Here is a 12,521-nt window from a genome sequence, read left to right as displayed (position 1 = left end):
TTGTGTTGAGAGACAGACTGGGGTTTGATTCTGAGAACCTTCATCCCCGACATAAAACTAAAATGCCAATGGGGTTTGGCGAATGGCTCGCACACGCCAGTCTCCGCCCCGTACATACGGATATAAAAGGAAGATGGCGGCGGTCATTCATCACCCTTTGTGCTGAGGAACCTGGAGGTGCTCCTTGCAGCAGATCAGCAAAGCGTTGTGGCATGAAGACACAACGTCTCGTTCCCTCCATCAGGGAATGAAGTTTACAGACGTAACCGAGACGTTCCCCTTCAGTCGGTCTCTTGACGCTGTGTTGAGAGACAGACTGGGGTGCCAACCGTGCCCTTCCCCTGCGAGAAGGTCTTCGTCAGGGGAATCGGCCAGAGGGGGCAGTCATCAAAACCGAGAGGTCTGAGAGTCAAGTCTGGTTGGGCCAGTAAGGCACAACTAGCAGTACCTGAAGCCGCAACTAGCAGTACCTAAAGCCGCTCTTCTCTGAATTTGCACAGGCCCTTGTGCAAGGAGGCTCACTAATGGGACTTCCTACTTCCGCTAGTTCCGCAGCCAGGTGCGCGCTATAGCACCCGTCCAGAAGGGACCTTCTTTCAGGGGGTACCAAAGCGGCAAAATAGGTGGGGGCAACAGGATCTGTTTCTGGCCGCACCGGTCCGCCAAACAGCTCTAGGCAGTTGGGAACCCGTCCACTGCCCAATACTGCGTAACCATTGCACACTGCACCCCACCCCACAGGGAAGCGTCTGTCATGACGCGCCTCGGACCTGCCTGAGTGGGCATCAGCTCGTAGAAGGGTCAAATCTGACCAGGGTATGAGGTTCGCAGACACTGAAGCGTTCATAATCCGCCTGGTGCTGGTGTGCCGCCGTCCAAGAAACCTGACTCTGAGGCCAGTGCTGAAGTGGCGGCATGTGCATCAACACAAGCGGGATTACCCCTGTCGAGGACGCCACGTGCCCCAGGAGCCTCTGAAAGCGATTCAGCAGGACCTTGGGGTCTGACTGATCAGTTTCATCCAGTTCAGCACCGACTGCAGAAGCTTGTTGGTGAGACATGCTGCATAAGGGCAGAGTCTAATTCCACATCGAGATAGGAGGAGCTCTCTTTTTGGGGAGAGCTTGCTCTTTTCCCATCCACCAACCATGAGGTCCCTGTGACCGTTCGTGGAGACAGGGCCCGACTTAGTACTGATACGCTCTTCCCTCTTATGCAACAGCATGTCGCGAACGGAAGGAATCGTAAGAGTAAGTGTCCTACAAGTCCATTGCCACAACCAATCTTGTTGCCAAGATGCGCTTCTATATCAGCATCCTGAACAGCAGCTTGTAGGTGCTTGTTCAGGAGGCGCTATACGGAGTTGAGCGCAGACCCCGGGGAAGCAAGGATATCATCTCTGCGTTGCCTCCTTTTGGGTTCGACCGCCCGGAGGTGGGAGCTCCAAGGGGCTTCGCATCAGACAGGAGCATGCCACGAACGGCATATTCCACGTCTAGTGAGCTCCACGTGCATCTCCGGGGAAGCACGCATCGCATCAGATGACAAGAGGTAGCTGTCAGATGTTACGACGGTACAACGACGCCCATCGGGGACGAGCCTGGTGGGCGTTCCGGGGCATGGATGACCATTGAGCCGAAGCTGGCGGAGAGACATCCACTGGAACCCCCGATCACCCCCGCCGCTCGCTGAAGCGTTCGAGCTCGCCGAAGAGTTTGAGCTCGCCGAGGCGGCAGTCGCGCCCAGGAAGCTGACGGGGTTGCGAGAGAACGTAGAGAGAGAACGTAGCTGCTGTGACCGCCACACCCAACGACAAACCGTGCCACTGCATGCTGGACCCCAACGTGCAGTACAGGTGTCGTGCCCGTCAGACTCGAGGTTGGTCTGTCATACCCAAGAACATAGCTGCAACATCTCATCCTTTTATACCCGTATTTACAGGGCGGAGACTGGCTTGGCCGGGCCATTCGCCAAAGCCCATTGGCGTTTTAGTTTTATGTCGGAGATGATAGGTTCTCAGAATCAAACCCCAGTCTGTCTCTCAACACAACGTCGAGAGACCGACTGAAGGGGAAACAGGATTTTACTGATGTTTGCCACTATCGTAAAACACATAACATTTGTTGAAACAGTTCTGTTTTCTATGAGTAAGCATAGAAATAAGCAGCTGTTCATTTATATTTACAAATGGGGATTTCGGCACTTTCAAATGTTGTTAAGCATGTGCCACTCTGCTATGCCAGTCTCCGGTTATACGTGCTGGCTGTAAACTCATCTAACCTTTAAAAAACTGACTCACACACAGTGAAATTACTTATGAAACCAAGAGGATAGCAAGAACAGGAAACAATCTTTTCTGGAGCATATAATTTATTTCGATACATGAAATGACAATGCAATTTGACTAGAAGAAAACCAGCAGAGGCAAATTGTTTTTGTCTTAAAATGTATAATTTGTCTGAGAAGTAATTGGCTGTGTCATGTGATGAATTCATGAAGGGAATTCTGCACATTGATTGTTACTTCAATGCTCGATACCAAAAGCCAAACAAGGAAAAAAATCTACTTGGAGTCCCTATTGTATCATTTCACAACTGGTCTTTGAAATTACTTCTGCAAATAGATGGTTGACTACCTAAAAGCAACCATTTCAGTAATCCTCTGTGGCATATGTGTTTTATGGGACGTCTGAGTGAACGACACATGTAAAAGGACTGTCTCAGCACATGCTACAAAAGACACTTAAAAGATTCACATTCACATATAAGAAAATAATGTAAAAAATACTTTGTGAAGTATAAAGTACTAGCAAGCTACAGTAAACCCAGATTAACATATTATAAGATATGAAAAAAGTAAGTGGCATCATGCATTGGGATGTGTACATTTGTTGGTTCTACATGGATCACAAACCACAAACAGTCTATAGGTCAAAGGCTTTAAAAAAGGTTTAACGCAATTATTAAAAGCATTGTGAACTTATAAAAGGAGGACAAACCATATTGTTTGTATTGATCTGTGAAAATAGAAGCCAACCCAAATGTAAGGTAAAATAAAATTTCACCCGGGTCATTTAAAATGCATTTTTTCATTAAAACATGTTTAAAATCTTCCAATTCATCCTATTTCCAATTAATAATTCTGCACACTGTCTGGTCTGTACAGATCCCTTACCTTACTACGGATAAACTCCACTTGAAAATAACATGTATGATGGCCACTTGAAGCTCAATGTAAATCTGGGTCCTGAAACAAAAGCAACTGACAACTTTTGTACTGCAATATTGTGTTTGTGATTTCATGGCAGCGTGTGATTGCATCTCAAGGGTCAGTATCTGTCTCTGCATACCAGACACTTTCCTTTGTCACCATCAGCTCATCTTCACTTGAATATTATTCGGCCATCCTACACATTCTCCTCCTCAACAATGAGAAAGCTAAAAACAGGTCCATCGCCTTCATGAAGAGACGGGGATAAATGGAAAGGAGAACCATTTACTTTTCCGCTCAGGCATAGCGGATTAGACTATAGCACGGGTGTAATCAAAGCCAAGATTGCAGTATACTTATATGACATCACACTGCAAATACTGCATGAAAATGGCATTTCGGTGCATCGTTGAATAGAAATGATGTGCATGCTTATAAAACAGATGAGACGACGTGAGATGAAAGGTCACTTTGTGGGAATAATGCATTTTCCACAAAGCCTTCTGTCATGGGAAGAAATCATGATGTGGAAGGATAAATAAAATATGTATATTAAAAAATATATTTTTAAAAGTAGAAAATATTACATTAAGTAAATAAAAAAATGACAGGAACATAATATATTGCTTAATAATTATAATAATTTATTTTGATACTGCATTATTATTGGAACTTCTTATATATCCTAAATCCATTTTTGTTTAAGAGGACAGTGAGAAAAAGTACATGTTTGATTAAAAACACTCCAATTCGAATAGAGATTTTTTTAACATGTCAAAATGTACAAGAGCTAAATTAGAAGCCCACTCAGAAGCATTTTATTCTATTTTATTCCCCACTTCAAACAATCAATGGTGATTCTGAGGTCATTAGCAATAATGTTGTGACAGAGGTAGTATAAATGATACCTAAAGAGCTTCGCTTTTTGTTTAAACTTTCCAGGCCGGGGTAAAAAGAGGATTTAGTATAGCCGCTCTAAAATGATTGCTCTCCCCGTTGCTTTTGTCATGTCATTATTTCACCCATTTAAAAAAGATAAAAATACCCTCAAGATGTCACTGAGTCCACCTAATGAGCAGAGGAGACATGATTATTCGGCTGCCTCCATAGCGACATCCACAGCATTTGGTATATAATCTGTTTGTCCGATGTGACTCATGTTATAGTTCACAGAGTGTGTCATTTTGGCAGCCAATAATAATCCCTGTCAGTAAGTTCTTTGATTGAGGTGAACTGTTTCCGATTCGGCACGACATTTTACTTCAACTATGTGACAATTATATAGAGCCTTTAAAATGTAAATGCTTTTGAGCTTTCACCTTGTGTATTCTCTAAATGACTGTATGCAAACATGAGTGACTTCTATTCCCAAACACTCCCAAAACGTGCAGCAAGTCGATCAAATTATTCTGAAAATACATCGGCCTGTACCCAGAAAGTAAACTTTACAATCCCGTGAATCTCGCAGGAATTGCATGTGCAGTTTTAGGCGGTCTAAAAGCTCAAAAGCGCTCCGTGACCATTTCCTCTCACCACAACTGTTTGTCAGCAGGAGGGCACATAAGGGGCGAGAAACTCCAGAGCCTCCACATCACCTCTTCCTCTTCACACCTTCAATTAATCACACTGCGCTCCCTATCGCAGTCGAACTGTTAACATTCGCTCAGTGTCCAGAGACTCCCATCTGTCACTATAAAGCTTCCAAGCCATTTCCAACAAGAGGGTCCGTATTTACCATTAAGCCGCTGACTTCGACTTTCTCTGACCCATGAAACGCTATGATATTGTCTGCTTCTTCATTGTCTGGAAAGTATGACTCGCTCTGGCAGCTTTGTTAGGGAAGGCGGGTCTTGCATATGGGATAGCAATTTGATTTGCTTCACTTCAGTAGCTCCTGGCTCCAGGGTAGACACGATATGATCAAGAGGGGGAAGGAAAGAGACAAAATTGTTACACAGAGATGAACACAGTGATAATAAACTTCATGAGCCGCCACCACGCACGTGTGTGTAAAACACACGAAAGGAGTCTGTGAGGACTGTGGAGTAGATGTAGGTATGCTTAGTACGGCAAATTAGTATGCCAGAGGACTATGTCAACGAAGACCCAACGGAACTGTGTGTCAAATTCTTTTCTCCAAGAGTAGAAAAGTTTCATAAGTAATTTTCCAGGATTTAAATGATTTAACTTCTAAAGTTTTGTCCATCCAATGTCTACTTAGAAACATTGGTGGAAGCAATAGACCGTCCATGTTGTTCCCACATTCTGTGAAGAACATGCAGAATTAAAGCAAAGATATGTGTGTATAACAGTACTTCAAAGTTTCTGACAGCAGACATGTAGCACCATTCAGATCCAATCAATCACATTTGCACATGCCCTGACAGCAAAAAGCACTAAAAGGATGTATGTACAATAAATCACTTTGCTCATCAGTTTTAATCCATTTTTACCGACACCATTCTATATTCTGCACAATGACAAAAAATAAATGATGTAATTATTAATGGAAACCTGTAAAACCCATGGGATCAGGTATTGGCTGCTAGGTTTTCGTTTGGCGCCAGAGTCATTAATCACATGACATTTACAGCTCAAATGATTGGCTTAAAAATCCCTGTGCTCACAACCGAACGTCCATGAGCCCATGAACAAAGATGGCAGATAGCAGTAGCAGCTGTGTACTTCCAAGGGATCTGTGCCAACACAGAAATTGCCATCAAGGAATACATTGAATAGCTTTTCTCAGGTATTATAGACCTCTTTGGAAAAGTTGCATTATTTTGCACATCTAGAAGCCACAATCCTCTGGAGATTACATTGATAGCTCAGTCGTTTGCATCCCAATTTTTTTTTTTATTAAATGCCTTTTTACAAAGTTTGTATGCATGATTGGTGAGAGTGATTGTCACACAACAGCTGAGCATGTCCATGTTCCACATTATGCGTCACAGGTCTAAAAATAGCAAAGCATTGTGATGCAGTGTGGCTTCTTCCCAACCGTTTCTCCTGATTGGACAGCACTCTGTAATTTGGATGACAAAGAAATGGGCTTTGGCTATGTTAATCACTTTTACAACCATACAGAAACACCAGAAAAAAAACAGTAGTTGTCAAGCACAACAAAAAGCTGTTGCATTACCATTGAGCCATTTCCCACATAACAATTTTGTGTTGGCCCAGCTCCGGCCCACACCAATACTTTTCCCTCGGCCCACATACAACATTGAATGACGGCCCTAGGGTGGCCCAGATCCAAATTACAGACCATGACCAGATATGGGCCGCAACTGGTCCGAGCCTCCGCCAATTAATAAGCCATAACTTGCCCTGAACTGGCCCAGAGTAGGTTTTAATACTGGGTGCCGTATCGTAGCCAGAAGTAAACCAGATCAATGCCGGCTTTTAAAAAGAGACCCCCAAATTTAGCCATAGTACAGCCTATGATTGCCAAAATCATGTGAAAAAATAACTTCCAATACCTGAATTGTTTTTCAATAAACATTTTTTATTTACAAATAAAAATAAAGTGAACACATTGTGTTGAACATATTTTTATGTAAAACGGAAACCTTTAGACTTTAAATGAACAGTACCTTAACACTTGAAAAAATGAAACCGAATACGGACTAAATGAAAACGTTATAAACCAAAGAAAGACAAAATTAAACTTTATAAACAACATAACACATAACTGCGTGTGTGCACATGAAAAGGAAATGAATGTATTTCGTATGTGTTCGCACGCATAAGCTATTATGGCTCTAAATGAGAGGCACAGCTATTTATCATCTCCTTTCTCTTCAGCCGTTCTCTTCTTCCTCCATCCCAATCCGGAGCAAGCTGAAGCCATCTCTGGATATGACCGTTTTTTTTGTTAGGGAATTTTTCTCACCGCAGCTGAAAGACATACATAATTATTAAATATAGTTTTGGTAATTTAAAAAAAATAATTAAGTTCATCGTTTAAAAAATGTTTAAGTGTGGAAACTATGGTGTAAATAAAATAACGGATAATGCACATTAAGTAAATGCAATAAAAGGTGTAACTATTTTTTATTCATATTATTTAAATACTTTAAACAATCCCTAATGTACTTTTTTAGATAAAAATTAAAATGAACATAACCTATAAACAGCATTATTTAATCTTAAGAAATAATTAGAGGGATTAATCCGCCTGTAGTTGTTCCAAGCATGTATACATTTCTTTGTTCTGTTGAACAGAAAGAGAGATATTTTGGAATAATGTTAGCAACCAGCTGTTCTGAAGCACCATTGACTGACATAGTAGGAAAAATGTAAAATGTAATCAAAAGTTCCCCAGAACTGTTTGTTTTCCTACATTACTCAAAATATCTTCTTTTGTGTTCAACAGAACCAGAAAATGAAATGTTTTTCCTACTACGGTGCTTCAGAACTGTTAGTTGTTAACATTATTCCAAAATATCTCTCTTTGTGTTCAACCGAATAAAGACATTTTTACATGTTTGAAACAACTAGAGGGTGAGTAAATCAGACAGAACTTTCATTTTAAATGTCCATTACAATTTGTGACCCTGTCTGTGAAATCTAATTCTGAGAGAATGAGTATCAAAGTGTGATTTCAGTCATTCATTTCAATATGATTTAGATCTTTGACATGGCCATAGTCAGTCAATATTTAATGTATCAACATTATATTTTCACATAATGTTATGTACATTATGTTATGATTTTAGGTCCAAAACAACTTCAGCTGGGTTTTCAAAGGCAGGGTCACATGTTTTAGAAAAACAATTTAAAAGGATTAATGCAATTTATACACAATTAGTACAGAGCACAGTGCTCTTGATTATTGATGATATTAAGCAGAAGAGCTGCAAATAAGTTTTTTATTGAAAACTTATTAAAATCCATATAAAACCAAGCACACAATCTCATATTTACTAAAGATATTTTTTAGAGATATAAATATACACTTACAAGTGTCAAGAAAAAGTTGAGGATTTAGTGGTCCTTTTGGGTCATGGCCAATGTTCCTCCTCTGAAATGGGTCAGCAGCTTATCTGTAGCTGGACTGGAGGAGTTCGGTCTCGCTGATGGTGGATTGGAGGACTTCTGCCAAATTAATTCAAAAATTAGGGCAAATATTAAGTGAATAATCCCATGTCAAAGATGTATATCATAAAGATGGAAACAAATTTTAAAGCTCATATTATCTAAGAAGTAGATTTTCATTAACAGTTTAGCCATTCCAGAATATAATGTGTTTAAGGATCCCTAATTAGTGATGTCTAAAACAATAAAGGACATTAATGAGTGCCATTCACTTGTATATAACATGCAGACACTTGAGCAGTTACAAATTAAGAGATTTATACATTTATAATCAGATACATTTTGAAATTATTGTATGTGTTATTTCATGTGAATACATTTTTAAATGAATATGTATCATGATTATATTGTATAAATCCTGACAAACAAGTAATACATTTTTAAACTATATAGTAAAACAAAGGTTAAACGTTTTAAATCAATACATTTAGTTGTTCCAAATGCCCCTATGCAGGCTGATTATCTTAATATTTGTAAGCATAAATAATAGAAAAACATTGATCCTGTTGCATATTAAAATATCAGATGCAAAACCCTCTAAGAAATCCTCAGTCAACCTACGTTACTCAAATAATTTTGCTTCAAACCCCACTAAATAACACACTCTGGCTCTGAAAATACATGGAGGATTCAGATAAAATTACTCGTTTAAGAAAATTGTTCCAATTAACAACAACAGCACCGACCACACTTACCTAAAAACAGCCGTTGAAGAAGAGACGAGAAGAATCCTGGGCGGGAATATAGTTTTCGAATCCAAAGTATCCCGTGAACCTGACTCAAATCAACCAATCAGATGACGCGAGAAGCTGTCGTGATCATGTAAATCGCGCCAAAACAATTAACCAGCCAATGGATGAACTGATCCAGATGCAAACTGGTTGAAAACTTGGTGGGAGGAGTCGGAGTTCTGCGCACGCGCATAGACTGCACATTTGATTTAATTGCCAACTGCCACCGATTCGTCTGAGGTAAGCAATGTTTTTTGAGTTTACACAGTTCCTTATACTAAAATATAAAATAAGAACCAACTTGTTGTTCTTATACTGTTCTGGGTTTTGAAACGTTCTTGCATTATAATCTTGTAATTTATTGTCGTGATAGCACACGGTCTGTCTGATGTGGAAAATGTTGAAAGGCCACATGCAGCATCGATAAAGTGTAAAGCATAATTTAAGATAGGCGTTTGGCTATTTCAATGCTCGAGGTAGATGCGATGGTTTATTACAGCAAATAGCAAACAATTACTAAATCTTACTAAAACTTACAACAACACATGAGCTCATATATGTAAATAAAACGTTTATTTGTTAAAAAGCAGCAAAAAGTAAGTAATGAAATAAGAACAAAAAATAATTAGAACAGAGACAAATGATGTAAACAGTATGTTATATCTAGATCTGAAAGTTATTTAAGCGTTCATGAGTTGAACTTTATATTCACTGTAATTAAATGTACAGACTGCTATAAACGGAGGCAGTCACTGTTGTGCTTAACATATGTCTTTTGAGTGTTGTTGAATTCTTATAATTTCTGACTGTGATTGAATGTAAAAAACATTATTGTTCTTATCTAATCTTTAATGGTTTCAGGTTGTGTCTGAACATCCCCTTTATCAGAGTGTTCTGGTGCACTTGCTTTGCATGCCGTGCTTGTCCTGTACCACTGTAGGTGAGGAAGATATTAAAAATCCTTCAAATGCTAATGTTGTTTGGCCAACAACCCTCTGACACGGTTGTGTGTTTCAAAAGTTTTTTTAGCACATGTGCTGTGTATAAATGTTCTAATCTGTTAACATGGCTGCTGAAAAACAATATGTGACTACAGGAACTATTGGAATTCAAATTATTAGAAGCTTATGTTAACAGATGTCCCAATGTGTGTACCGTGATGTCATCAACAACTAGTTGTTCAGTTTTGTTCCATACACACTGATTGGATATTTTATTCAGGTGGAATATTTTACAAAGAGAATTGTTGTGTTGTTGTACAATAAATTGAATATTATTGCCACATGAGTTTGTGAGTGAATGGATTTGTAATGGGTATGAATTGTTTGATTTTTCTTGCAGGTCTTTTTTTTCTGTGAGACCCAGCTGAAGATATCAAGAGCTCAGATGTTGGCCTACAGTTCATTACACTGACTTCTTTGATGTTCCCTGAAAGACTGACTACTACCATTTCATTAAGCTAAACCGAGAACCTGTGACAGTTTGTGGAGTTTGAATTTAAAGTCACACATGTCTATCAATAAATTGAATGTTTTGTCATGAGCTGCTGTTTTCTATTTGTCTTTCACAACATCACTTTTACCTTTTCAAAGTCTTGCAGTTTGTGCTTACATTGTGTTAGCATATTTTTTTACTGGCTCAATGTTTGTTTTACAAAGTAAAAATTTTTTTTGCTATTAAACATATTTTTGTGGGCGTATTATTCATTGTTATGTGTATTTCACAAATATACTTATATATTTGCTATTTATATATTTGCTCCAAAATTAGATTTATTTTCAAGTGTTGGTTTATTTTGATTTAGGCCATAAAACTAAAAAGTACAATAAAATGTGAAAACATAATAAAAACTTTTCTCTTTATTTAAATCGTTAACTCATTTTGAAATTATTTTGATTATGATATTTCACTTCACTGATACCTTATTAACCTATTCTGTAACTGATACCTTAAATATAGCTCAGCACACTGCTATACTGCAAGCTTGTTCCCTGCTGAAAAACAATAGAACCTAAAAAAATTCTTAAGGTTTCCATTAAAATACCATCATGAACCAATAGCCTTTTCTATTAAAACCACAATCTATGTAACCTACGAAAATAATTAGTTGTATGACAAAGCATTAAATAGACAAAAATATGTGCAAGTGTTTTTTAAGGCCAGGTTACTTTAAAAAAGAATCAGCCTGAAGTACTTTTAATAGACAGAGTGCTGCTTTACTTGATATTTCAACATTTTAGTAGAACAGGCTGAGCGGAGTTAACCAAATCTGCCTGTAACCTGTTGCCAAAATGTACAAGGTAAAACATGTTTAAATGTAACCGTGCAATAATTGTGAATTACACAATGTCAAATGTGGCCTACAATCGCTAGACTGATCTGGGCCACAGACCTAATATCAACAATTGGTCCAACACCTCCATCCACAATCGGCCCAATTATTGTTTGCCGTCATGGATCCAGTACCATCACTGCCGCACATGGCCCACACTCGGCTGACTTGTTGCATGCCAGTGCCAGCAGTGTGCCAGCAGTGCCATTCTGAGGCCACATTCGGGCCGAGTCTGTCTGCTATGTGGGTTATTATGTGTGGTTTAAATAGTAAAAATGGCAGATAATTGTTTAATAATCCTGTTAAAACAATAGGCCAAATACATCTTAAATGTATTCATTGTATGACTAAACACTATATTGTATTTATACATATATGCCCTGCTCTTTTTAATAAGCATTTTACACTAAGCAAAATCTGTCACTTTACTGGCATCCTCACTCCCTGTGAGAACCCCAGGGATCAGTGATGGGACCTCAAGTGATGTCTATGCCTGGAGTAAATATTTAACTATTTTCTCCTAGGACATAATAACGTATGTGCAGAAGGATAAATTAATGGTACATTATCTCTAGAAAACTGCACGTTATAGTGGTCTTTTAACAAACATAAATAGTAAACCATAATAAACTCAAACTTCCCCTTACCAGTCCTGGAAAAAATCTAAAGGTGTCAATACAAATATAAAGTCCATTTTAGTTTCCCAGTAGCAATCGGAAATCTTCAATAAATATAATTAATCCAACCACAAAAAGTAAAACATTCAAGTGTCAGGAATGAAAAAAAAATCCTGTCTTCTCTCAAAAACAAGAAAAGATTATTTCCCTAAAATAACAGCGAGAGGAAAAAATATGTTAGTTTCTATGGTTTAAAAAACACAAATCTTCCAACCAGTTCACGTAGTAGCCTTTACATGTGCACACCTAAGGGCTGCTTTAAGGTCCTTTTTGGGCCCCAAGGTCTACTTCCTCCAGGTAAACCAAGAGTATATCAAAATAAAAGTGCTGGGTTTCCTTTGTAATATTGATGGTTTCAAAGTGACAACATGAACAAAGGTTACTGCACATATGCCAGTCGTTTATTTCTGATAACAAGCAAAAGAACCCAAGAACAACCATTGCTTGGCTTAAGTTGTCTCTCCGATATTT

General features: G+C 38.8%; 2 long non-coding RNA genes across 2 annotated transcripts; one reads left to right on the top strand and one right to left on the bottom strand.

Annotated features, from left to right (window-relative positions):
* Window positions 1–6,697: 6,697 nt before the first annotated feature.
* LOC130438195 (uncharacterized) lies at window positions 6,698–8,312 on the bottom strand. Its single transcript, XR_008909284.1, has 2 exons — window positions 8,176–8,312; window positions 6,698–7,110 (listed from the first exon to the last, which is right to left on the bottom strand). It is a non-coding gene; the product is annotated as an uncharacterized LOC130438195 (long non-coding RNA).
* Window positions 8,313–9,239: 927 nt separating this feature from the next.
* Window positions 9,240–10,627, top strand: LOC130438194 (uncharacterized). Its single transcript, XR_008909283.1, has 3 exons — window positions 9,240–9,281; window positions 9,903–9,981; window positions 10,383–10,627. It is a non-coding gene; the product is annotated as an uncharacterized LOC130438194 (long non-coding RNA).
* Window positions 10,628–12,521: the final 1,894 nt, after the last annotated feature.

Source organism: Triplophysa dalaica, chromosome 16 (assembly GCF_015846415.1).
Source record: "Triplophysa dalaica isolate WHDGS20190420 chromosome 16, ASM1584641v1, whole genome shotgun sequence".
NCBI lineage: Eukaryota > Metazoa > Chordata > Actinopteri > Cypriniformes > Nemacheilidae > Triplophysa > Triplophysa dalaica.
This window is presented reverse-complemented; position numbering and strand designations above follow the sequence as displayed.